This window comes from Ranitomeya imitator, chromosome 3, assembly GCF_032444005.1.
Source record: "Ranitomeya imitator isolate aRanImi1 chromosome 3, aRanImi1.pri, whole genome shotgun sequence".
NCBI classification, from domain to species: Eukaryota; Metazoa; Chordata; class Amphibia; order Anura; family Dendrobatidae; genus Ranitomeya; species Ranitomeya imitator.
In genome coordinates, this window is record NC_091284.1 from 305,289,699 (window position 1) to 305,315,266 (window position 25,568).

General features: G+C 45.1%; 1 protein-coding gene across 2 annotated transcripts in view; it reads right to left on the reverse strand.

The window, feature by feature from the left end:
- The window catches only part of SYNRG (synergin gamma), a 474,426-nt gene that overhangs the window by 336,753 nt on the left and 112,105 nt on the right, over positions 1-25,568 (reverse strand). The window lies entirely within an intron of this gene.

The following is a 25,568-nucleotide window of genomic DNA, read 5'->3' on the forward strand; positions in this document are numbered from 1 at the left end:
ATGGAAATCCAAGTGGCTGATTTGCCGCGACCAATCAGCGACCAGCACAGTCCGGCGGCAATATGGCCTCTCCTTCCTCCCCGCAGTCAGTGCCCGATCCGTACTCCCCTCCCGTCAGCCCTCACACAGGGTTAATGGCAGCGTTAATGGACCGCATTATGCCGCAGTGTAATGCACTCCATTAACGCAGCTATTAACCCTGTGTGACCAACTATTCATTATTGATGCTTCGTATGCAGCATGAATAGTAAAAAGATCTAATGTTACAAATAATATTAAAAAAAAAGGTTATTCTCACCCCCCAACGTGGCGTCCTGTCCTCGGCAGCACAAGCGGCAGGTTCCGGTGCAATGGATGCTATGAGAGAAAGACCTTCCATGACGTCACGGTCATGTGACCGCGACGTCCTCACAGGTACTGCACTCATACCAACCCTGAGACCGGAAGCTGAAGCGTGCACCGCACACAGACCCCAGGACTACAAGGGGCTCTTTGGAGGGTGAGTATATGTTTATTTTTTATTTGAAGCCTTTTTTAACCTGTTACATACGTGACTGGCCAATATACTATGTGGCTCTGTGCTGTATACTACGTGGCTGGGCAATATATATATATATATATATATATATATATATATATATATATATATATATATATATATATATACACACTAGATGAAGAGCCCGGCGTTGTCTGGGCATAGTAAATATCTGTGGTTAGTTATAGCACCTCGCTTCTCTTATTTTCCCATCACGCCTCTCATTTTCCCCCTCACATCTCTCATTTTCTCCCTCACTCCTCTCATTCCCCCCTAACACTTCATTTCGACCTCACATCTGTCATTTTCCTATCACTCCACTATTTTCCCTCACTCCTCTCATTTTGCACTCAAACCTTTTCATTTTCACCTCACACCTCTCATTTTTACCTCACACCTCATTTTCACCTCACACCTCATTTTCACCTCACACCTCATTTTCACCTCACACCTCATTTTCACCTCGCACCTCATTTTCACCTCGCACCTCATTTTCACCTCGCACCTCTCATTTTCCCCTCAGTATATACATGTTTGTCATCTCCCTTATATATAGTTTACATCTGTATGTCATCTCCTGTATATAGTATATACCTGTATGTCATCTCCCCTGTATATAGTATATACCTGCTGTATGTCATCTCCTCCTGTATATTGTATATAACTATGTGTCATCTCCTCCTGTATATAGTATATACCTGTATGTCATCTCTTCTGTATGTACTATATACCTGTATGTCATCTCTTCTGTATATAGTATATACCTGCTGTATGTCATCTCAGCCTCTATATACCTGTCTCATCTCCTCTTTTATATAGTATATACCTGTATGTCATCTCCTCCTGTATATAGTATATACGTGTGTCATCTCCTCCTGTATATAGATCTCCTCCTGTATATAGTATATACGCGTGTCATCTCCTCCTGTATATAGTACATACCTGTGTGTCATCTCTCCTGTATATAGTATATAGGTGTGTCATCTCCTGTATATAGTATACACCTGTATGTCATCTCCTCCTGTATATAGTATATACCTGTGTGTCATCTCCCCTGTATATAGTATATACCTGTGTGTCATCTCCTCCTGTATATGGTATATACCTGTGTGTCATCTCCCCTGTATATAGTATATACCTCTGTGTCATCTCCCCTGTATATAGTATATACCTGTGTGTCATCTCCTCCTGTATATAGTATATACCTGTGTGTCATCTCCCCTGTATATAGTATATACCTGTGTGTCATCTCCCCTGTATATAGTATATATCTGTATGTCATCTCCTCCTGTATTAGACCGCGTTCACACGTTATTTGGTGAGTATTTTTACCTCAGTATTTGTAAGCTAAATTGGCAGCCTGAAATCCCCAGCCAACAGGAAGCAATCCCCCTGGCAGTATATATTAGCTCACACATACACGTAATAGACAGGTCATGTGACTGACAGCTGCCGTATTTCCTATATGGTACATTTGTTGCTCTTGTAGTTTGTCTGCTTATTAATCAGCTTTTTTTTTTGAAGGATAATACCAGACGTGTGTGTGTTTTAGGGCGAGTTTCATGTGTCAAGTTCTGTGTGTTGAGTTGCATTTAGCGACATGCATGTAGTGACTTTTGTGAGAGGAGTTTTGTGTGGCGACATGCGTGTAGCAACTTTTTGAGTGTCGAGTTGCATGTGACAGGTTAGTGTAGCAAGTTGTGCGCAGCAAGTTTTGCGCGTGGCGAGCTTTATGTGTGGTGCGTTTTGAGTATGTGCAAGTTTTGTGTGAGGGCAACTTTTGCATGTGTAGCAAATTTTGTGCATGTGGCAATTTTTCCGCGTGTGCAAGTTTTGCGTGTGGCGAGTTTTCCATGAGGTGAGTTTTGCACGTGTGGCGAGTTTTGCATGAGCCTAGTTTTGCATGTGGCGAGTTTTGTGCGTGGCGAGTTTTGAGCAGCGACTTTTGTGTTTCGACTTTTATGTGGCGAGGTTGGTGTATGTGTGGTGAAATGTATGCTGAGGGTGGTATATGTGTTCAAGCACGTGGTAGTGTGTGGTGCATTTTGTGTGTGTGTTCATATCCCCGTGTGTGGGGAGTATCCCATGTCAGGCCCCCACCTTAGCAACTGTACGGTATATAATCATTGGCGCCATCGCTCTTATTTTTTAAGTCCCCCTTGTTCACATCTGGCAGCTGTCAATTTGCCTCCAACACTTTTCCTTTCACTTTTTCCCCATTATGTAGATAGGGGCAAAATTGTTTGGTGAATTGGAACGCGCGGGGTTAAAATTTTGCCTCACAACATAGCCTATGACGCTCTCGGGGTCCAGACGTGTGACTGTGCAAAATTTTGTGGCTGTAGCTGCGACGGTGCAGATGCCAATACACACACACATTCAGCTTTATATATTAGATATAGATTATAGATAGATAGATAGATAGATAGATAGATACATAAGGATGAATGACCTCGGGGAGATCAAAACATCCAACACCGTGGAGACACCATCACGTGTTTCTCAACGCAGTGATCCAGAACACTGCCCCCATCCCTTATGGGAAATATGCAAATGCATGTAGAAAAGCCACGGAGAAACTATCACGTGTTTCTCAATGCAAGCAGTTTTGGCACAGTAGCAACATATCTGATATGTTGGTGCATAGCCACTATGTGGCCAAAACCCCTGACTACTTTGGTGCGGGACAACAAAGAAAAGGTTTCTTTCTCTTACCCCATGACGGCACCACGGAGAGAGAGGGATCCGCCCTCAGGGACAGGAAACCCACAGGTTAAAAAGGCGGGACCTCTCCTCCACCTCAGTTCGGTTTCCTGTCCCTGACGGGGATCCCACAGCTCACATCCAGGATTCCAGGGACCATCGGGCCGAGTACAGGCAGCGGGGGGCCCTGCCACGGTCGCGGGTGGATTCCTCCCTGAGGGCGCATTCCGGGGTCGGTGGGCCTCATAGATATGTGCGGGAGGGGAGGCAGTGAAGAGGACCGAGTCTGCCTCTCCTCTTTCTTCTTTTAAAGCGGCCGGTAATAGGTAGCGGCGGTTACCTGGAGTAACTCCGCCGGTCCACGGGGCTCACAGGAGAAGGTGACGCCAGTCACCGACAGGTGGCCTAATGCAGGAAGCAGCGGCGGCTGCGGCAGCTCCGTTCCTCCCGTGAGCCAGCAGCTAGTGAGCGCGCGCGAGAGGCCCGGATACTTACCGCGCAGGTGCGAGGATCACTTCTGGGGCGGCGCAGGGTACCTCTGGGTATCCGGATGTTGCCTTGCGCTGCACTATTAGGATATAACCGGAAGGGAAGAGGCATACCGCTGCTCAAAAGAAAACACCACCATGAGTGGAATAGAGCAGTTGGTGGAAGAAATTTCACAGACCCCTGTGAGGAAAAACCCGAAGGAGCGCCGTTCTTCGCAGAAAGGAAGGCCTACACAGCACAGCAGTTCAGGATCCCAGCGCAGCAGAGGCTCTGATGGATCCAGGAGGATAACCGTGGTTCAAATGGAGGAGGCGTCCCCAAGACCATAACCGGTATCTTCCTCACGTTAGGAGGGTAAGTGACCTCCGTGAAAGTGTATATTTTAATAGAGGTTTATTGTTTTCTTAGGGAAAGAAGTGCCAGACGAAAAATAAGCATAGAGTATGCCCGCTTTGCTTTGCCAGATACTTGGGTCAAAAAACTCTTGTGCTTTATGCATAGAGAACACCATTAATGAGGAGACTCAGAGATTCACGTCTGAGCTTAAAGACCTAATTAAAACCCAAGTGGCAGACGCACTAAAAAGCGTAAAGAGCCGTAAGAGGAAACGTAAAGAGAAAACCCCAGATTACAGTTCCAGCGAGGAAGACAGCACGCATGATGATTCAGATAGCTCTACAGATTCAACATCCTCCTCCGCATCTTCAGAAAGCGGCCGCAACTGTTTCCCAATTGAAGAAACGGATGCGCTGGTAAAAATGGTTAGGGCAACCATGGGTCTGGCAGACACTCGTTCTAAAAAATTTGTGCAAGATCTTATGTTTAGTGGCCTGGAACAAAACAAATATAGAGTGTTTCCATTAAACGAAAAAATACAGGCCCTAATAAAAAAAGGAGTGGAAAAGGCCAGATAAAAAAGTATTATTGACACCTAAAAGGAAGTATCCATTTGATGACCCAGCCTGTGCCTCATGGGGAAAGGCGCCAAAATTAGACGTCGCAATTACGAAAGCTTCTAAAAAATTCGCCCTGCCCTTTGAGGATATGGGGACCCTCAAGGATCCTATGGATAAGAAGGCCGACGTCTTCTTAAAAGGGTTCTGGGAAGCCGCCAACGGGGGATTGAAACCCGGTATAGCTGCTACATGTACAGCTAGAGCGCTGATGGTCTGGTTGGATCACTTAGAAACTCAATTAAAAAATAAAACCCCTAGAGTCTATATTGGACTCCGTGTCTGCTATGAGAGGAGCTGCTGCGTATTTAGCAGATGCCTCCATAGATTCGGTAAGACTGACGGCAAGATCAGCTTCGTTCTCAAATGCGGCCAGGAGAGCACTATGGCTGAAGTGCTGGCCGGGGGACTTGCAGACTAAGGCTAAGTTATGTTCCATACCGTGTGAAGGTGAATTTTTGTTCCACCTCTCGTGTCTCCCCTTTTCCTCATAGTTTGTAAGCTTGCGAGCAGGGCCCTCATTCCTCCTGGTATCTGTTTTGAACTGTATTTCTGTTATGCTGTAATGTCTATTGTCTGTACAAGTCCCCTCTATAATTTGTAAAGCGCTGCGGAATATGTTGGCGCTATATAAAAATTATTATTATTATTATTATTATTATTCGGACCCACCCTGGATGATGTCCTCGAGAAAGCAGTAGATAAAAAGAAAGCCTTTCCAGGATTTCCAAATCAGTCCTATAGGCGTCCCTTTCGAGGGAGAAGTTTCACACAAAGGCGCCCCAAAAAAACAAAAGGAGGGGTGGGAAGACAGGAAATTCAAAAGAGGAGGTTTTATGTTTAACAAACCGGATAATAAAAAACAGCCACAATGAGGGTGCACCCCAGGTAGGAGGGAGACTGACCCACTTTCTTCAAACCTGGGAAAAAATTTCTGGAAGTGCTTGGACTTTAAATATTATAAAGACGGGCCTAAAGCTAACGTTTCCCACAATACCACACAGTCAGTTTGTGGTAACACCACAAAGGAAGTCGGAGGTCGAGCAACTGAGCATCCAGAAAGAAGTTCTCAGTCTTCTGGAAAAGAAAGTTATACAGGAAGTACCACAACAGGAAGAGACAACGGGATTCTATTCTCCGCTCTTTCTCCGAACAAAGCCAGACGGAACTTTCAGAGTAATAATAAATTTGAAACAATTAAACAAATACCTGGTGATAGAGAAATTCAAAATGGAAACAATAAAATCATGGGTCAGATCCCTTATCCCGTCTTGTTTCATGACTGTTATAGAGCTAAAAGACACATATTATCATGTGCCAATCCATCCAGATTTCCAAAAATACCTCAGAGTGGCGGTGATGATACAAGGGAAACTAAAACATTACCAATACAGGGCTCTTCCGTTTGGTCTTGCCATTGCCCCGAGGGTGTTTACAAAGTTAATGGCGGAAGTAATGGCCCACATAAGGGAACAAGATATATTGATTGTCCCTTATCTGGACGACCTCCTAGTGATGGGCAGTTCCTCTTTGCATTGCAGTCAGCAACTAGACAGAGTGATGGTAGCCCTATCGAATCTAGAATGGTTATTGAACCTGGAAAAGTCCAGACTTATCCCGTCTCAAGTACAACAGTACTTCGGGATAATAATAGACTCAACAAAGCAAGAGTGTCGTCTGCCGGAAGTAAAAGTATCCAACATGATACACCTAGTGGACCATTTAAGTCTCTCTCCACTAATCACTTTAAGGAAAGCCATGTCCATACTAGGGTCAATGACAGCGTTTATCCCAGCGACTCAGTGGGCTCAGAGCCACTCGAGAGATCTCCAGTGGGAGATACTAGAGGCGGAACCCCGCACAAGAGGAAATTTAGAGAAGCGATTAAAAATATCCTCTCGGACAAAAGCTTCGCTAGCTTGGTGGACAGATCCGTCCAATCTCAGGAGGGGGGTTCCATGGGTGTGGCCGGTTTCAGTAATCCTGACCACAGACGCAAGCCCTTGGGGGTGGGGAGCCCACCTAAACAGTCAAATTGCCCAAGGACCTTGGTCAATGGAGGAAAAGGCTCTTACTTCAAACATGAAAGAGCTTTTAGCAGTTCAGTACGCCGTCAATCACTTTTTAACTTCCCTCCGTTCCCACCACGTGAGAGTACTGACAGGCAACAGGGTGGTAGTAGCTTATTTAAATCATCAGGGGGGAACGAGGTCTCAATCCCTAATGAAAGTAACAAATGTCATCCTGTCACAAGCAGAAGCCAACTTGTCCTCCCTGACAGCCCTTCACATCAAAGGGTCAGAAAATCAGACAGCAGATTTTTAGAGCAGAGCACAATTAAAACAGGGGGAATGGGAGTTAAATACAGAAATATTCAAACGCATAGTGGATCAATGGGGGGTCCCGGATATAGATCTATTCGCAAACAATCAAAACCGGAAAACGAAGGCCTTCTGCTCAATAGATCCACGAGGGAGTCAAGTGGCTCTAGACGCGTTGCTAATTCCATGGAGTTTACATCTAGCTTATGCTTTTCCTCCGATAGCTCTAATTCCCTTGGTCTTGAAAAAAATCAGGGAGGACAGAGCCAAAGTGATAATGATAGCCCCGTTCTGGCCGAAAAGAATATGGTTCCCATGGCTACGCCTAATGTCCACAGCGGATCCATGGGTACTCCCAGATATCCCAAACCTTCTGCACCAAGGGCCGGTGAATCACCCACAAATAAAAAGTTTACATATGACGGCCTGGCTTTTGAAAGGGAACTGTTAACGAAAAGGGGGTTTTCTTCAAATCTAATTTCAACCCTGATGGCCAGTAGAAAACCAATAACTACCAGAGCGTACGGTAAAGTCTGGAAAAAGTTCCTCTCCACTTCAGGGGTTACACTATCAGAACGGATCCCAATTCAGGAAATTCTAGAATTTCTTCAAAAAGGGCTAGAGAAAGGCCTGGCAACAAACACTCTGAAAGTTCAGACTGCAGCATTAGGTGCCCTTTATAACCAGGATTTGGCGGGGAATCACTGGGTAAAAAGGTTTATTAAAGCATCAACTAGGTCCAGACCAGTTATACATCTCACCGCACCTCCATGGGATCTGAACCTAGTCCTTTCGGCACTAACTAAAGCACCTTTTGAACCCTTATCTCAGGCTTCTTTAAAAATAATATCTCTGAAAACCTGTTTGTTGGTGGCCCTAACTTCAGCTCACAGAATTAGTTATCTGCAAGCCTTATCAGCTTACCCACCTCTAACCCAAATATTAGAAGACAGAGTGGTCCTTAGAACTGACCCATCCTACCTCCCCAAAGTGGCATCAAAATTCCACAGATCTCAGGAGATGGCTTTACCATCCTTTTGCCCAAATCCTAAAAACAAAAAAGAGGAAGCTCTACACACACTAGATGTAAAGAGATGCCTAACACACTATCTATCAGCTACAGGGGAGTGTAGGAAAGGGAGGGCTCTGTTTGTCTGCTTTCAGGGACCAAATAAGGGTCACAAAGCATTGAAAGCCATGTTGGCAAGGTGGGTAAGAGATGCCATCACGATGTCGTATACCTCATCCGGGGAACAAGTTCCAGACACAATTAAGACCCATTCAACCAGGTCGGTGGCAACCTCTTGGGCAGAACGTGGTGGAGCATCAATAGATCAGATATGTAGAGCAGCCACTTGGTCTTCCCCCTCTACATTCTTCAAGCACTATCAGCTTAATCTATCTTCTTCCTCAGACTTAACTTTTGGTAGGAGAGTTCTTGAGGCAGTTGTCCCACCCCAAATACTGATTCTTTGAAATTCTCTCCGTGGTGCCGTCATGGGGTAAGAGAATATCATAGTTACTTACCGATAACGGTATTTCTCTGATCCCATGATGGCACCCGTACATTCCCTCCCTTCACGTATGGGTGTTCACACTACTAATGTTTTAAGTCACGCGGTGTCGCAGAGGAAAAAAAAAAAGAGAGTTTATATAGATACATATGTAGTTATGATTTCTTGTGTATAAATAACCAATTAAGTTACAGCAGAAAGTCCCTGCAAGGCTCTATAAACCAAACTGAGGTGGAGGAGAGGTCCCGCCTTTTTAACCTGTTGGTTTCCTGTCCCTGAGGACGGATCCCTCTCTCTCCGTGGTGCCGTCATGGGATCAGAGAAATACCGTTATCGGTAAGTAACTACGATATTCCATGCGGGGGTGTCTGGCATGTAAAAATCTGGTAAGGACCACATCCTTCACGTCCTCAGATGGCAAAAAACAGTATCAGATAAGAGAACATATTACGTGCGGTACAACATTTGTAGTATATTACGCAGTATGCACGTGCAAGCTGATTTATGTTGGGTTGACATCACGGGAACTGCGCGTGCGGGAGCACGTAAGGGATATTATGGGAGCCCGGGACGTGGAGGATGTGGTGTACCTGAAACCAATACCAAGACACTTCCGCTTACACCATCAATGCAATCCTAAGTATCTGAAGATTTGGGGTATTGATAAGGTCCGTGCAGGCATTAGGGGTGGTGATCTTAAACGGAAAATAGCACAATGTGAATGTCGGTGGATAACCCTGTTAAACACCATTGCCCCATATGGGTTAAATGAACAACTGAGCTTCAGTTCCTCTTTATAGTGAGGCAGTTCCGGATTAGTTTTTAATGTTTTTCATTTTTAGTGTTTGTTTTTGTGTGTTTATTAATTTGTTTTTCTCCCCTTGATTATCCCTTTAGTGTTCTTTAGATGAACCCCATGCTATATGTGTGAATACCATTAATCCTGTGGATGAGAGACAGTTATCCTAAAGATTGGTGCTGGTTCCTAGTGATTCCCCTCATTTTGGCCCTGTGTGATGTCTTAAAAGGAGGGCCATCAGAAGTTCTACACGTGCACTTTGCACTCTTGTTTTAAATTATTTATTATATTGTGTATATAATATACAGTGGGGCAAAAAAGTATTTAGTCAGTCAGCAATAATGCAAGTTCCACCACTTAAAAAGATGAGAGGTGTCTGTAATTTACATCATAGGTAGACCTCAACTATGGGGAGACAAACTGAGGGAAAAAAATCCAGAAAATCACATTGTCTGTTTTTTTTAACATTTTATTTGCATATTATAGTGGAAAATAAGTATTTGGTCAGAAACAAAATTTAATCTCAATACTTTGTAATATATCCTTTGTTGGCAATGACAGAGGTCAAACGTTTTCTGTAAGTCTTCACAAGGTTGCCACACACTGTTGTTGGTATGTTGGCCCATTCCTACATGCAGATCTCCTCTAGAGCAGTGATGTTTTTGGCTTTTCGCTTGGCAACACGGACTTTCAACTCCCTCCAAAGGTTTTCTATAGGGTTGAGATCTGGAGACTGGCTAGGCCACTCCAGGACCTTGAAATGCTTCTTACGAAGCCACTCCTTCGTTGCCCTGGCGGTGTGCTTTGGATCATTGTCATGTTGAAAGACCCAGCCACGTTTCATCTTCAATGCCCTTGCTGATGGAAGGAGGTTTGCACTCAAAATCTCACGATACATGGCCCCATTCATTCTTTCATGTACCCGGATCAGTCGTCCTGGCCCCTTTGCAGAGAAACAGCCCCAAAGCATGATGTTTCCACCACCATGCTTTACAGTAGGTATGGTGTTTGATGGATGCAACTCAGTATTCTTTTTCCTCCAAACACGACAAGTTGTGTTTCTACCAAACAGTTCCAGTTTGGTTTCATCAGACCATAGGACATTCTCCCAAAACTCCTCTGGATCATCCAAATGCTCTCTAGCAAACTTCAGACGGGCCCGGACATGTACTGGCTTAAGCAGTGGGACACGTCTGGCACTGCAGGATCTGAGTCCATGGTGGCGTAGTGTGTTACTTATGGTAGGCCTTGTTACATTGGTCCCAGCTCTCTGCAGTTCATTCACTAGGTCCCCCCGCGTGGTTCTGGGATTTTTGCTCACCGTTCTTGTGATCATTCTGACCCCACGGGGTGGGATTTTGCGTGGAGCCCCAGATCGAGGGAGATTATCAGTGGTCTTGTATGTCTTCCATTTTCTAATTATTGCTCCCACTGTTGATTTCTTCACTCCAAGCTGGTTGGCTATTGCAGATTCAGTCTTCCCAGCCTGGTGCAGGGCTACAATTTTGTTTCTGGTGTCCTTTGACAGCTCTTTGGTCTTCACCATAGTGGAGTTTGGAGTCAGACTGTTTGAGGGTGTGCACAGGTGTCTTTTTATACTGATAACAAGTTTAAACAGGTGCCATTACTACAGGTAATGAGTGGAGGAAAGAGGAGACTCGTAAAGAAGAAGTTACAGGTCTGTGAGAGCCAGAAATCTTGATTGTTTCTGACCAAATACTTATTTTCCACCATAATATGCAAAAAAAATGATAAAAAAAAACAGACAATGTGATTTTCTGGATTTTTTTTGGATTTTTTTTTTTCAGTTTGTCTCCCATAGTTGAGGTCTACCTATGATGTAAATTACAGACGCCTCTCATCATTTTAAGTGGTGGAACTTGCACTATTCCTGACTGACTAAATACTTTTTTGCCCCACTGTATATGTGATCGTCACTTTATACTCTTGCGATGTTAATACATTATATCTGCGTTGAATTATGGAGTATTCCATTTTTTTGTCTTTGCGCTACTTACCTGTCACTGTATGTGTCATTATGTATTATAACCATGTGATGTTTCACTTTCACGTTTTTTGTATTTTGGCCCATGCTCCTCATGTTTATGGGTGTGATTCAGTATGGACAGGATAGCACGCACCCATCGCATTCCCCAGAGCGTATGGGGTATAGAAATAGAGGAATACACTAGTGTTTTCACCTTCATCCTCTGACGTGATGTCTGATGGGCGGGGTTATAGCGGTTTCCACTGTGCGCATGTCCTTTGTGGTCCGAATTCCGGGACATTGCTGGGGGCGCCTGATAGTGACGTCTGCGTTCCACTGGCGTCATCATGACGCGACGGTGGAACGCGGCGTCATGGTGTGCGCTGCATGCGTTGTAATTCCCGGCGCACTGACGTCGGACATGCGCCGTGATGAGTGGCACCTGATGGGGTTTCATTGACCACATAAATACCGGGGTAATACACAGCACAGCACTGCCCCTTGACGAAGCCGACGCGAAACGCGTGGTGGTCCGTAGAATGGGTAAGATTCTGACATGGATGGTTGTCACTTAGTGCGTTGTACCGGGTTGTAACTCTTGATTTGGGATATATGATGTAGTGCCTAATACTGACAGCTTCCGTGTAATTTACTGCTTACCCATTCTGTGATATGCACTAGCGGCACCTTACCTTATAATACGGACATGTCCAGTGGTTTCCCCCGGCTTTTTTTAGTATTGTTCCCTAGTTTCCCCTCATTGTCACAATGTACTATTTGTCATATGTGAGGTGTTTGTATATATATTTTTGATGAAATAAAATTTGTATTGGATACCTTTTTACATAAAAAACCTTGGACGTATACTCCTATTTTTTCTCCTGGTCTCCATGTATGCTTATTGGAGTGTCCTTAGTACACATGGCTACTTGCTTGTGTGTGAGATCGCATATGTTTTGGTCATGTTGGGCTGTATCTATTACAGTTTTGGCATAGGTGGTTTTCCTTTTTGATGCTGCCCTTCCCGTGGTTGTTCCTTCCCGGTGAAAGACCTGGCTATTTATTGCTTGCGTTGAGAAATATTATATATATATATATATATATATATATATATATATATATATATATATATATATATATATATATATATATATATATATATATATATATATATTATAATATAATATAATATATGAGCACACATATATATACACACACACACTCTCCATCCTGCCATGTGCTGCTCCAACCTGCGCCCCCATCCTGTCATGGGTTGCACCCATCCTGCACCCCAGTTCTGTCATGTGCTGCCCTATTCTGTCATGTGCTGCTCCCATCCTGCGCCACCATTCTTTAATTTGCTTCTCCCATCCATATGCCCCGTACACTGCTCCATAAAGGTTTATGGCCCACATAAGATGCTCCATAGTATATTCCCCGTACACTGCTCCATTATAGTTGATGGCCCCCATAAGATGCTCCATAGTATATGCCCCCGTACACTGCTCCATTATGGTTGATGGCCCCCATAAGATGCTCCATAGTATATGCCCCCGTACACTGCTCCATTATAGTTTATGGCCCCCATAAGGTGCTCCATAGTATATGCCCCCGTACAGTGCTCCATAAAGGTTTATGACCCCCATAAGATACTCCATAGTGTATGCCCCCGTACACTGCTCCATTATGGTTTATGGCCCCATAAGATGCTCCATGGTATATGCCCCCGTACACTGCTCCATTACGGTTTATGGCCCCATAAGATGCTCCATGGTATATGCCCCCGTACACTGCTCCATTATGGTTTATGGCCCCATAAGATGCTCCATTGTATATGCCCCCGTACACTGCTCCATTATGGTTTATGGCCCCATAAGATGCTCCATAGTGTATGCCCCCGTATGGTGCAGCGATATATATAAAAAAAAAATACCATACTCACCTATCGTCGCTGGGCGCCGAGTGCTGGGGGGCCTGAGCAGGCGGGGACACCAGCGCGCTGTGGGGGTCAGGTGCCGGTATCGCCGCCAGCTCAGGCCCCCCAGCACTTGCTATATTCACCTGTCCCCCGTTCCAGCGCTGCATCCGCTTCGTGTTCCGGCTCCTCTGGCTGTGACTGGTCAGTCAGAGGGCGGCACCGCCACGCATTAAGCGCGTCATCGCGCCCTCTGAACGTCACAGGCAGAGGACCCGGAGCACGGAGCTGCACGCAGCGCTGGAACGGGGGGCAGGTGAATATACTACTCACTCTCCTGGCGTGTCCACGGTCCCTGCCTCTCCGGTGGAGATCGCGGTGTGCGTTCAGTGTTTACGCATACCGCGATCTCCTGGGAGCGTCACTCTGTGGGGTCCAGACTGCGCCGGCGCAGTCTATAAAGGCTTCGGACAGAGTGACGCTCCCATCACGTGTTTCTCAACGCAAGCAATAAATAGCCAGGTCTTTCACCGGGAAGGAACCTGTCCCATACAGGGTGAGCACACATAATGCAAGGGGTGCCAGAAATACCTCACAGGTTGACCCCATGTGGAAAAATTACACTTTTCATTTAGGGTTGTTGTGGATGTTTTGAACCCACAAGTGCTTCACAGACTTCTGTACCAGTGGGGTGTGAAAACAAACAATTATGTTTTTCCACTAAAATGTTGCATTGTCCCTAAAATTTTAACAAGGGGAAATAGGAGAATATGGACCTCACATTTTGATACAGCATTCCCAGGCCTGGCAATGACCTATATGTGCTGGAAATTACTATTTGAGCACATGACAGGGGTTAGAAGGGAAAGAGCGCTGTCTTTTGGCGTGCAAAAATAGAATTCCCAACAAGTGATCCTCGATTTGGATAGTAACCCCTCAAGTTATTTATCCAAGAGTGAATTGTACTTTTAGAACCCACAGGTGTTTCACGGAGCATTACAGCATTTGGTAGCGAAACTAAAATATTACAAGTAACAAAATATAAAATGCCACAATTTGTAGCACAGTTGCGCCCCAGTATGTCAATGTCCCATTTGTCGTCAGAAGCTACTGTTGTGGCACACTGCATGGCTTTAAAGGGAAAGAGCCCCATTTCGTTCGGAATAGTATACAGGGCCTTTTGTAAAAGCCCAATTGTGCTACAACAGCAAAAATCCACACAAGTGACCACATTGTGGAACTTAAATCCTTTTAGGAATTCATATATTGTTGTTCAATAAATTGTGCCCAGATTGTACTTCTGTAGACAGCCACCCTGAAATTACCGTAAGTGTGCTGTTCTCGCCACAGCATTGCCATACATGAGAGTTACAAGAGTTAGGGGCTGAGAAGGGGACATTTGTGTTTGAAAGAGCAGACTTCGCCTTGTTTTATTTTCCTGTAGCATAGAAACACAATATATTTCAATTGACAGATGATGGACCCAAGTAGGGACTTGTTCTTTGTGTGAGGAGTTGAAATTTTTAAAGGTAGCATTTTAGGTTCAGAACATTTTTGATCATTATTAAGAATGAGCACATACGCAGAGGTGTCCGTTTTAATAACCAGAAAAGTAGGAATTAGTTCTACCGGTAATGTAGTTTCCAGGAGTCCATCCTGACAGCACCACCAGGAGGTTGTCCTTCATATTCTTGATAGGGACAGGAAACACAGAAGAGGTTAAATAGCCCCTCCCCACTTCCACCCTTTAATGTCTTTTTCAAGTACCACACCAGGATGGATGCAACGCCATTTTATTGAATTTCCATTACAAATGTTTTACACCACATCAGATAGGAAATGTACGGGAGGGAATATAAAGAGTGCTGTCAGGATGGACTCCTGGAAACTACATTACCGGTAGGAATAATTCCTACTTTTCCAGGACGTCCCTCCTGACAGCACCACCAGGAGAAGTACCAAATAACTCCTATTAGGGCGGGATTACAGCTTGGAGGACTTTCCTCCCAAAAGCCATCTGTTGGTTTGACACAACGTCCAGTTTGTAACATCTACAGAAAGTATTTATTCTGGACCAAGTTGTGGCCCTGCAAATTTCATCCATGGAAGCCCCTGCACTCTCTGCCCATGAAGCTCTCAGCGAGTGAGCCTTAAGGCCTTCCGGCGGAATCTTTCCTGCCGAGGTATATGCTGTGGAAATGGCTAATTTTATCCATCTAGCTAAGGTGGCTTTTGATGCCTTCTTTCCTCTATTTTTCCCTGCCATCTGGACGAAGAGATTTGAATCTAGTCTCCAGCCTTCTGTGACCTTTAGGTATTGTAGGACTGTTCTTTTAACGTCCAAAGAATGGAGAGCGCACGCTTTCTCATTTTTATGGTCCTGGCAGAAGGTGGGCAATACTATTTCCAGGTTTCTATGAAAGTCAGTTACCACTTTGGAAAGGAAGGCCGGATCCAGCTTAAAGATGATACAGTCCTCCTGGATCCTCAGATATTGGTCTCTTATGGAAAGGGCTTGGATCTCTCCTATACGTCGGGCTGAGGTTATTGCCACCAGAAAAACCACTTTAAATGTTACTGATCTGAGATCTGCTTGGTCTAGATGTTCATAAGGATTTTCCCGTAAATTACTCAAGACTAAATTTAGGTCCCAAGAGGGGACAGAATTGCGTATTGTAGGTCTAATACGTTGAGTGGCTCTAATGAACCTTACCAAACAGGGGTGTTCTGCCAGAGGGTAATCAAAGAAGGAGCCCAGAGCTGAGATTTGCACTTTCAGTGTATTGAGTTTTAGACCTTTGTCAAAGCCAACTTGAAGAAAATCTAGAACTTGAGGAATATTAGGTTCCTGTTTAAGGGGTATTTAGCCTGCACAATCTGAGCCAAATTTTTTCCAGACTAAGATACAGTGCCTACAAGTAGTATTCAACCCCCTGCAGATGTAGCAGATTTAATAAGATGCAAATAAGTTAGAGCCTTCAAACAAGAGCAGGATTTATTAACAGATGCATAAATCTTACAAACCAAAAAGTTTTGTTGCTCAGTTAATTTTTTATAAATTTTAAACATAAAAGTGTGGGTCAATTATTATTCAACCCCTAGGTTTAATATTTTGTGGAATAACCTTTGTTTGCAATTACAGCTAATAATCGTCTTTTATAAGACCTGATCAGGCCGGCACAGGTCTCTGGAGTTATCTTGGCCCACTCCTCCATGCAGATCTTCTCCAAGTTATCTAGGTTCTTTGGGTGTCTCATGTGGACTTTAATCTTGAGCTCCTTCCACAAGTTTTCAATTGGGTTAAGGTCAGGAGACTGACTAGGCCACTGCAACACCTTGATTTTTTGCCTCTTGAACCAGGCCTTGGTTTTCTTGGCTGTGTGCTTTGGGTCGTTGTCTTGTTGGAAGATGAAATGACGACCCATTTTAAGATCCTTGATGGAGGAGCGGAGGTTCTTGGCCAAAATCTCCAGGTAGGCCGTGCTATCCATCTTCCCATGGATGCGGACCAGATGGCCAGGCCCCTTGGCTGAGAAACAGCCCCACAGCATGATGCTGCCACCACCATGCTTGACTGTAGGGATGGTATTCTTGGGGTCGTATGCAGTGCCATCCAGTCTCCAAACGTCACGTGTGTGGTTGGCACCAAAGATCTTGATCTTGGTCTCATCAGACCAGAGAACCTTGAACCAGTCAGTCTCAGAGTCCTCCAAGTGATCATGAGCAAACTGTAGACGAGCCTTGACATGACGCTTTGAAAGTAAAGGTACCTTACGGGCTCGTCTGGAACGGAGGCCATTGCAGTGGAGTACGTTACTTATGGTATTGACTGAAACCAATATCCCCACTGCCATGAGATCTTCCCGGAGCTCCTTCCTTGTTGTCCTTGGGTTAGCCTTGACTCTTCGGTCAAGCCTGGCCTCGGCATGGCAGGAAACTTTCAAAGGCTGTCCAGGCCGTGGAAGGCTAACAGTAGTTCCATAAGCCTTCCACTTCCGGATGATGCTCCCAACAGTGGAGACAGGCAGGCACAACTCCTTGGAAAGGGATTTATACCCCTTGCCAGCCTTGTGACCCTCAACGATCTTGTCTATGATGGCCTAGGAATGCTCCTTTGTCTTTCCCATGTTGACCATGTTTGAGTGCTGTTCACAAGTTTGGGGAGGGTCTTAAATAGTCAGAAAAGGCTGGAAAAAGAGATAATTAATCCTAACATGTGAAGCTCATTGTTCTTTGTGCCTGAACTACTTCTTAATACTTTAGGGGAACCAAACAGAATTCTGGTGGGTTGAGGTGTTGAATAATAAATGATCGTCTGAAAAGACTTTTCACAATTAAAAAAAAAAAATAAACAAAGAAATAACATTCTTTTTTGCTGCAGTGCATTTCATACTTCCAGGCTGATCTACAGTCCAAATGTCACAATGCCAAGTTAATTCCAAATGTGTAAACCTGCTAAATCTGCAGGGGGTTGAATACTACTTGTAGGCACTGTATATGGCCGAGGTGACCGACTTTCTACTTTTTTGTAAGGTAGATATGACTGACTGACAGGCCTCTCAATTTCAGGATCTCCTTCTCAGGATCCAGGCTGAAAGCTGTAGGAACACTAGATTCTGATGAACAAGAGGGCCCTGTATCAGGAGGTTCCATTGTAATGGTTGGAGAATTGGATCCTCTAACGCCATCTGTATCAATACCGGGAACCAGCTTCTCTTGGGCCAGTACGGCACTATTAGAATAACTGTTGTCTGACTCTGTTGGCTCTTCCGCAGAACTCTCGGAATTAAGGGCAGAGGAGGGAAAGCGTATGCCAGCTCCTTATCCCAGTCCTGTAATAAGGCATCTACTGTCGTCGGGTTGTCTCCAGGATTCAACGAGAAAAAGTGTTTTGTTTTTGAGTTTATTCCTGAAGCGAACAAGTCTATCTCTGGGAAACCCCAGATGTCGGTAAGATGTGTAAAGACCTCTTGATTTAAGGCCCATTCTGCGGGTTGTATTTTCTTCCTGCTGAGAAAATCTGCTGTTATGCTGTGCTATCAGGCAACACAGTGTGCAGTAATCAGCGCACATACAGTGATATGGCAATAACCCAAAAACAATAGAACAAGCTCTGAGACGTGGAATCTCTGCAGACTGCAATACCTGAACCTATCCTCACACAACTAAAAGCAGCAGTGGATTGGGCCTAACACTACCTATGCAACTCGGCACTGCCTGAGGAGCTGACTAGCCTGAAGATAGAAATACAAGCCTGACTTGCCTCAGAGAAATACCCCAAAGGAATAGGCAGCCCCCCACATATAATGACTGTTAGCAAGATGAAAAGACAAAACGTAGGAATGAAATAGATTCAGCAAAGTGAGGCCCGATATTCTAGACAGAGCGAGGATAGCAAAGAGAACTATGCAGTCTACAAAAAACCCTAAAGCAGAAACACGCAAAGGGGGGCAAAAAGACCCACCGTGCCGAACTAACGGCACGGCGGTGCACCCTTTGCGTCTCAGAGCTTCCAGCAAAAGAGAATAGCACAGCTGGACAGAAAAAACGGAAACAAAAACAAAGTAACACTTATCTAGCAGAGCAGCAGGCCACAGGAAAGATGCAGTAGCTCAGATCCAACACTGGAACATTGACAAGGAGCAAGGAAGACAGACTCAGGTGGAGTTAAATAGCAAGGCAGCCAACGAGCTCACCAAAACACCTGAGGGAGGAAGCCCAGAGGCTGCAATACCACTTGTGACCACAGGAGTGAATTCAGCCACAGAATTCACAACAGTACCCCCCCCTTGAGGAGGGGTCACTGAACCCTCACCAGAACCCCCAGGCCGACCAGGATGAGCCACATGAAAGGCACGAACAAGATCTGGGGCATGGACATCAGAGGCAAAAACCCAGGAATTATCCTCCTGAGCATAACCCTTCCATTTGACCAGATACTGGAGTTTCCGTCTAGAGACACGAGAATCCAAAATTTTCTCCACAATATACTCCAATTCCCCCTCCACCAAAACAGGGGCAGGAGGCTCCACAGATGGAACCATAGGTGCCACGTATCTTCTCAACAACGACCTATGGAATACATTATGTATGGAAAAGGAGTCTGGGAGGGTCAGACGAAAAGACACCGGATTGAGAATCTCAGAAATCCTATACGGACCAATAAAACGAGGTTTAAATTTAGGAGAGGAAACCTTCATAGGAAAATGACGAGAAGATAACCAAACCAGATCCCCAACACGAAGTCGGGGACCCACACGGCGTCTACGATTAGCGAAAAGCTGAGCCTTCTCCTGGGACAAGGTCAAATTGTCCACTACCTGAGTCCAGATCCGCTGCAACCTGTCCACCACAGAATCCACACCAGGACAGTCCGAAGACTCAACCTGTCCTGAAGAGAAACGAGGATGGAACCCAGAATTGCAGAAAAATGGAGAGACCAAGGTAGCCGAGCTGGCCCGATTATTAAGGGCGAACTCAGCCAACGGCAAAAATGACACCCAATCATCCTGGTCAGCAGAAACAAAACATCTCAGATATGTTTCCAAGGTCTGATTGGTTCGTTCGGTCTGGCCATTAGTCTGAGGATGGAAGGCCGAGGAAAAAGATAGGTCAATGCCCATCCTACCACAAAAGGCTCGCCAGAACCTCGAGACAAACTGGGAACCTCTGTCAGAAACAATATTCTCAGGAATGCCATGCAAACGAACCACATGCTGGAAGAACAAAGGCACCAAATCAGAGGAGGAAGGCAATTTAACCAAGGGCACCAGATGGACCATTTTAGAAAAGCGATCACAGACCACCCAAATGACCGACATCTTTTGAGAAACGGGAAGGTCAGAAATGAAATCCATCGAAATATGTGTCCAAGGCCTCTTCGGGACCGGCAAGGGCAAAAGCAACCCACTGGCACGTGAACAGCAGGGCTTAGCCCTAGCACAAATCCCACAGGACTGCACAAAAGCACGCACATCCCGTGACAGAGATGGCCACCAGAAGGATCTAGCCACTAACTCTCTGGTACCAAAGATTCCTGGATGACCAGCCAGCACCGAACAATGAAGTTCAGAGATAACTTTACTAGTCCACCTATCAGGGACGAACAGTTTCTCGGCCGGACAACGATCAGGTTTATTAGCCTGAAATTTCTGCAACACTCTCCGCAAATCAGGAGAGATGGCAGACACAATGAGTCCTTCCTTGAGGATACTCGCCGGCTCAGATAACCCCGGAGAGTCGGGCACAAAACTCCTAGACAGAGCATCCGCCTTCACATTTTTAGAGCCCGGAAGGTACGAAATCACAAAATCAAAACGAGCAAAAAATAACGACCAACGGGCCTGTCTAGGATTCAAGCGCTTGGCAGACTCGAGATAAGTAAGATTCTTATGATCAGTCAATACCACCACGCGATGCTTAGCTCCCTCAAGCCAATGACGCCACTCCTCGAATGCCCACTTCATGGCCAGCAACTCACGGTTGCCCACATCATAATTACGCTCAGCAGCAGAAAATTTCCTGGAAAAGAAAGCACATGGTTTCAACACTGAGCAACCAGAACCTCTCTGTGACAAAACCGCCCCTGCTCCAATCTCAGAAGCATCAACCTCGACCTGGAACGGAAGAGAAACATCTGGTTGACACAACACAGGGGCACAGCAAAAACGACGCTTCAACTCCTGAAAAGCTTCCACGGCAGCAGAAGACCAATTAACCAAATCAGCACCCTTCTTGGTCAAATCGGTCAATGGTCTGGCAATGCTAGAAAAATTACAGATGAAGCGACGATAAAAATTAGCAAAGCCCAGGAATTTCTGCAGACTTTTCAGAGATGTCGGCTGAGTCCAATCCTGGATGGCCTGGACCTTAACCGGATCCATCTCGATAGTAGAAGGGGAAAAGATGAACCCCAAAAATGAAACTTTCTGCACACCGAAGAGACACTTTGATCCCTTCACGAACAAGGAATTAGCACGCAGTACCTGGAAAACCATTCTGACTTGCTTCACATGAGACTCCCAATCATCAGAGAAGATCAAAATCTCATCCAAGTAAACAATCAGGAATTTATCCAGATACTCACGGAAAATGTCATGCATAAAAGACTGAAAAACAGATGGAGCATTGGCAAGTCCGAACGGCATCACCAGATACTCAAAATGACCCTCGGGCGTATTAAATGCCGTTTTCCATTCATCTCCCTGCCTGATTCTCACCAGATTATACGCACCACGAAGATCAATCTTAGTAAACCAACTAGCCCCCTTAATCCGAGCAAACAAGTCAGAAATCAATGGCAAGGGATACTGAAACTTAACAGTGATCTTATTAAGAAGGTGATAATCAATACACGGTCTTAGCGAACCATCCTTTTTGGCTACAAAAAAGAACCCTGCTCCCAATGGTGATGACGATGGGCGAATATGTCCCTTCTCCAGGGATTCTTTCACATAACTGCGCATAGCGGTGTGTTCAGGCACGGACAAATTAAATAAACGACCCTTAGGGAATTTACTACCAGGAATCAAATTGATAGCACAATCACAATTCCTATGCGGAGGTAGGGCATCAGACTTGGGCTCTTCAAATACATCCTGAAAGTCAGACAAGAACTCTGGGATCTCAGAAGGGGTGGATGACGAAATAGACAAAAATGGAACATCACCATGTACTCCCTGACAACCCCAGCTGGTTACCGACATAGAGTTCCAATCTAATACTGGATTATGGGTTTGTAGCCATGGCAACCCCAACATGACCACATCATGCAGATTATGCAGTACCAGAAAGCGAATAACTTCCTGATGTGCAGGAGCCATGCACATGGTCAGCTGGGCCCAGTACTGAGGCTTATTCTTGGCCAAAGGTGTAGCATCAATTCCTCTCAACGGAATAGGACACCGCAAAGGCTCCAAGAAAAATCCACAACGTTTAGCATAATCCAAATCCATCAGATTCAGGGCAGCGCCTGAATCCACAAACGCCATAACAGAATACGATGACAAAGAGCACATCAAGGTAATGGACAGAAGGAATTTGGACTGTACAGTACCAATGACGGCAGAGCTATCGAACCGCCTAGTGCGCTTAGGACAATTAGAAATAGCATGAGTGGAATCACCACAGTAGAAACACAGCCTGTTCAGACGTCTGTGTTCTTGCCGTTCAACTTTAGTCATAGTCCTGTCGCACTGCATAGGCTCAGGTTTACTCTCAGACAATACCGCCAGATGGTGCACAGATTTAAGCTCGCGCAAGCGACGACCGATCTGAATGGCCAAGGACATAGACTCATTCAAACCAGCAGGCATAGGAAATCCCACCATGACATCCTTAAGAGCTTCAGAGAGACCCTTTCTGAACCAAGCCGCCAGTGCAGATTCATTCCACAGAGTGAGTACTGACCACTTCCTAAATTTCTGACAATATACTTCTACATCATCCTGACCCTGGCATAAAGCCAGTAAATTTTTCTCAGCCTGATCCACTGAATTAGGCTCATCGTAAAGCAATCCAAGCGCCTGGAAAAACGCATCAACATTACTCAATGCAGGGTCTCCTGGCGCAAGAGAAAACGCCCAGTCCTGTGGGTCGCCGCGCAAAAAAGAAATAATAATCAAAACCTGTTGAATAGGATTACCAGAAGAATGAGGTTTCAAGGCCAGAAATAGCTTACAATTATTTTTGAAGCTCAGGAACTTAGTTCTGTCACCAAAAAACAAATCAGGAATAGGAATTCTTGGTTCTAGCATAGATCTCTGATCAATTGTATCTTGAATCTTTTGTACATTTATAACGAGATTATCCATTGAGGAGCACAGAGCCTGAATATCCATGTCCACAGCTGTGTCCTGAAGCACTCTAATGTCTAGGGGGAAAAAAAAAAAAAAACTGAAGACAGAGCTGAGGAAAAAAAAAAACAATGATGTCAGGACTTCTTTTTTCCCTCTATTGAGAATCATTGGTTTGGCTCCTTGTACTGTTATGCTGTGCTATCAGGCAACAAAGTGTGCAGTAATCAGCGCACATACAGTGATATGGCAATAACCCAAAAACAATAGAACAAGCTCTGAGACGTGGAATCTCTGCAGACTGCAATACCTCAACCTATCCTCACACAACTAAAAGCAGCAGTGGATTGCGCCTAACACTACCTATGCAACTCGGCACTGCCTGAGGAGCTGACTAGCCTGAAGATAGAAATACAAGCCTGACTTGCCTCAGAGAAATACCCCAAAGGAATAGGCAGCCCCCCACATATAATGACTTAGCAAGATGAAAAGACAAAACGTAGGAATGAAATAGATTCAGCAAAGTGAGGCCCGATATTCTAGACAGAGCGAGGATAGCAAAGAGAACTATGCAGTCTACAAAAAACCCTAAAGCAGAACCACGCAAAGGGGGGCAAAAAGACCCACCGTGCCGAACTAACGGCACGGCGGTGCACCCTTTGCGTCTCAGAGCTTCCAGCAAAAGAGAATAGCACAGCTGGACAGAAAAAACGGAAACAAAAACAAAGTAACACTTATCTAGCAGAGCAGCAGGCCACAGGAAAGATGCAGTAGCTCAGATCCAACACTGGAACATTGACAAGGAGCAAGGAAGACAGACTCAGGTGGAGTTAAATAGCAAGGCAGCCAACGAGCTCACCAAAACACCTGAGGGAGGAAGCCCAGAGGCTGCAATACCACTTGTGACCACAGGAGTAAATTCAGCCACAGAATTCACAACAATCTGCCACTTGGTTCTTTTCGCCTCTCAGATGTACCGCTAGTAAGGATCTTACATTGAGTTCTGTCCAGGAGAATATTGTGTTTGTTAGGTCTTGTAGATGACAGTAGATGACAGTGCCTCGCACCCCACTGATGTAGCAGGAAGGATACTGTAGTTGAATTGTCGGAGAATATTCTGACATGAAGGTTGTTGAGCTGCCGATGAGATCTGCTCAGCGCTTCCCAAACTGCCGAGTTCTCTGAAGTTTGATGAGTTGTTGCGCACCGATGAGGGCCATGTTCCCTGAAGGTAACGACCGTCTATGTCAGCTCCCCAACTACTGAGGCTTGCGTCCGTAGTTATATTTATGCATGGCGACATTCTCCAGGGTTTGCCCTGCTGTAGATTTGAGATGTTGATCCACCAAGACAGGGAACATTTTACTTCTCTAGTTATAGTCATTTTGTTGTCCAATGACGCTTCTCTTCCGTCCCATTTGGAAAGGATCTCTCGCTTTAACACCCTCGAGTGAAATTGGCTCCACAGAACGCTTGAAATGCAAGAGGTCAAAAGGCCTAGCACTCTCATGGCTTTTCTGATAGTAGTGTACTCTCTTTTTCCCAACATCTGAGATTCTTGTCTGACTGCCAGTTGTTTGTGGGATGGAAGGAATGAATACTCTTTTCAAGGTTTTTCTCTTCTCCGGCTCGAGACTTGACATTTTAGGTTTATCACCCATCCCAGGCTCTCTAGAAGCGACAGTGTCTCTTAGACACTGTTCCATCTGCTGTCGTGAGTCTGCCACTAGCAACAGGTCGTCCAAGTACGGCACTGTGAGAACGTCCTTTGTCTGTAGGAAGGCAATCGCTTCTGCCATGAGCTTTGTGAAAATTCTTGGTGCGAAAGAAAGCCCGAATAGTAGGCACTGAAATTGGAAATGAAGTGTCTTCCCTCTGTATTTTATTGCGAACCTTAGGTACTTCTGATGAGAGGGATGGATGGGCACATGGTAATATGCACTTTTGAGATCTATAGTACACATTACTGAATCTTTCCTTATTAACGGTATGACGAATTTGATGGTCTCCTGTTATGATCTGGTGGTTTAGGAACAACATGAGACAAGCTCTGAAGGAGGTGGTATCTGTACTGACCGCAAACCCTGAACCTAGCAGCGCAACTAAAAATAGCCGTGGAGGGTACCTGACGCTCCCTAGACCCCTCGGCACAGCCTAAGATCTAACTTCCCCTAAAGATGGAAACAGGAAACCTATCTTGCCTCAGAGAAAATCCCCAAAGGAAAGATAGCCCCCCACAAATATTGACGGTGAGAGGAGGGGAAAATAACATACGCAGAAATGAAATCAGATTTTAGCATAGGAGGCCAGTCTAGCTTGATAGATAGGACAGGAAAGGATACTGTGCGGTCAGTATAAAAACTGGAAAACAATCCACACAGAGTTTACAAAATCTCCACACCTGACTAAAGGTGTGGAGGGTAAATCTGCTTCCCAGAGCTTCCAGCTAACAGAAATAATCCATACTGACAAGCTGGACAAAAATGGAATGCACAGAACAATAAGTCCACAACATGTGGACTGAAATGAGCAAAGCCAGAACTTATCTTTGCAGA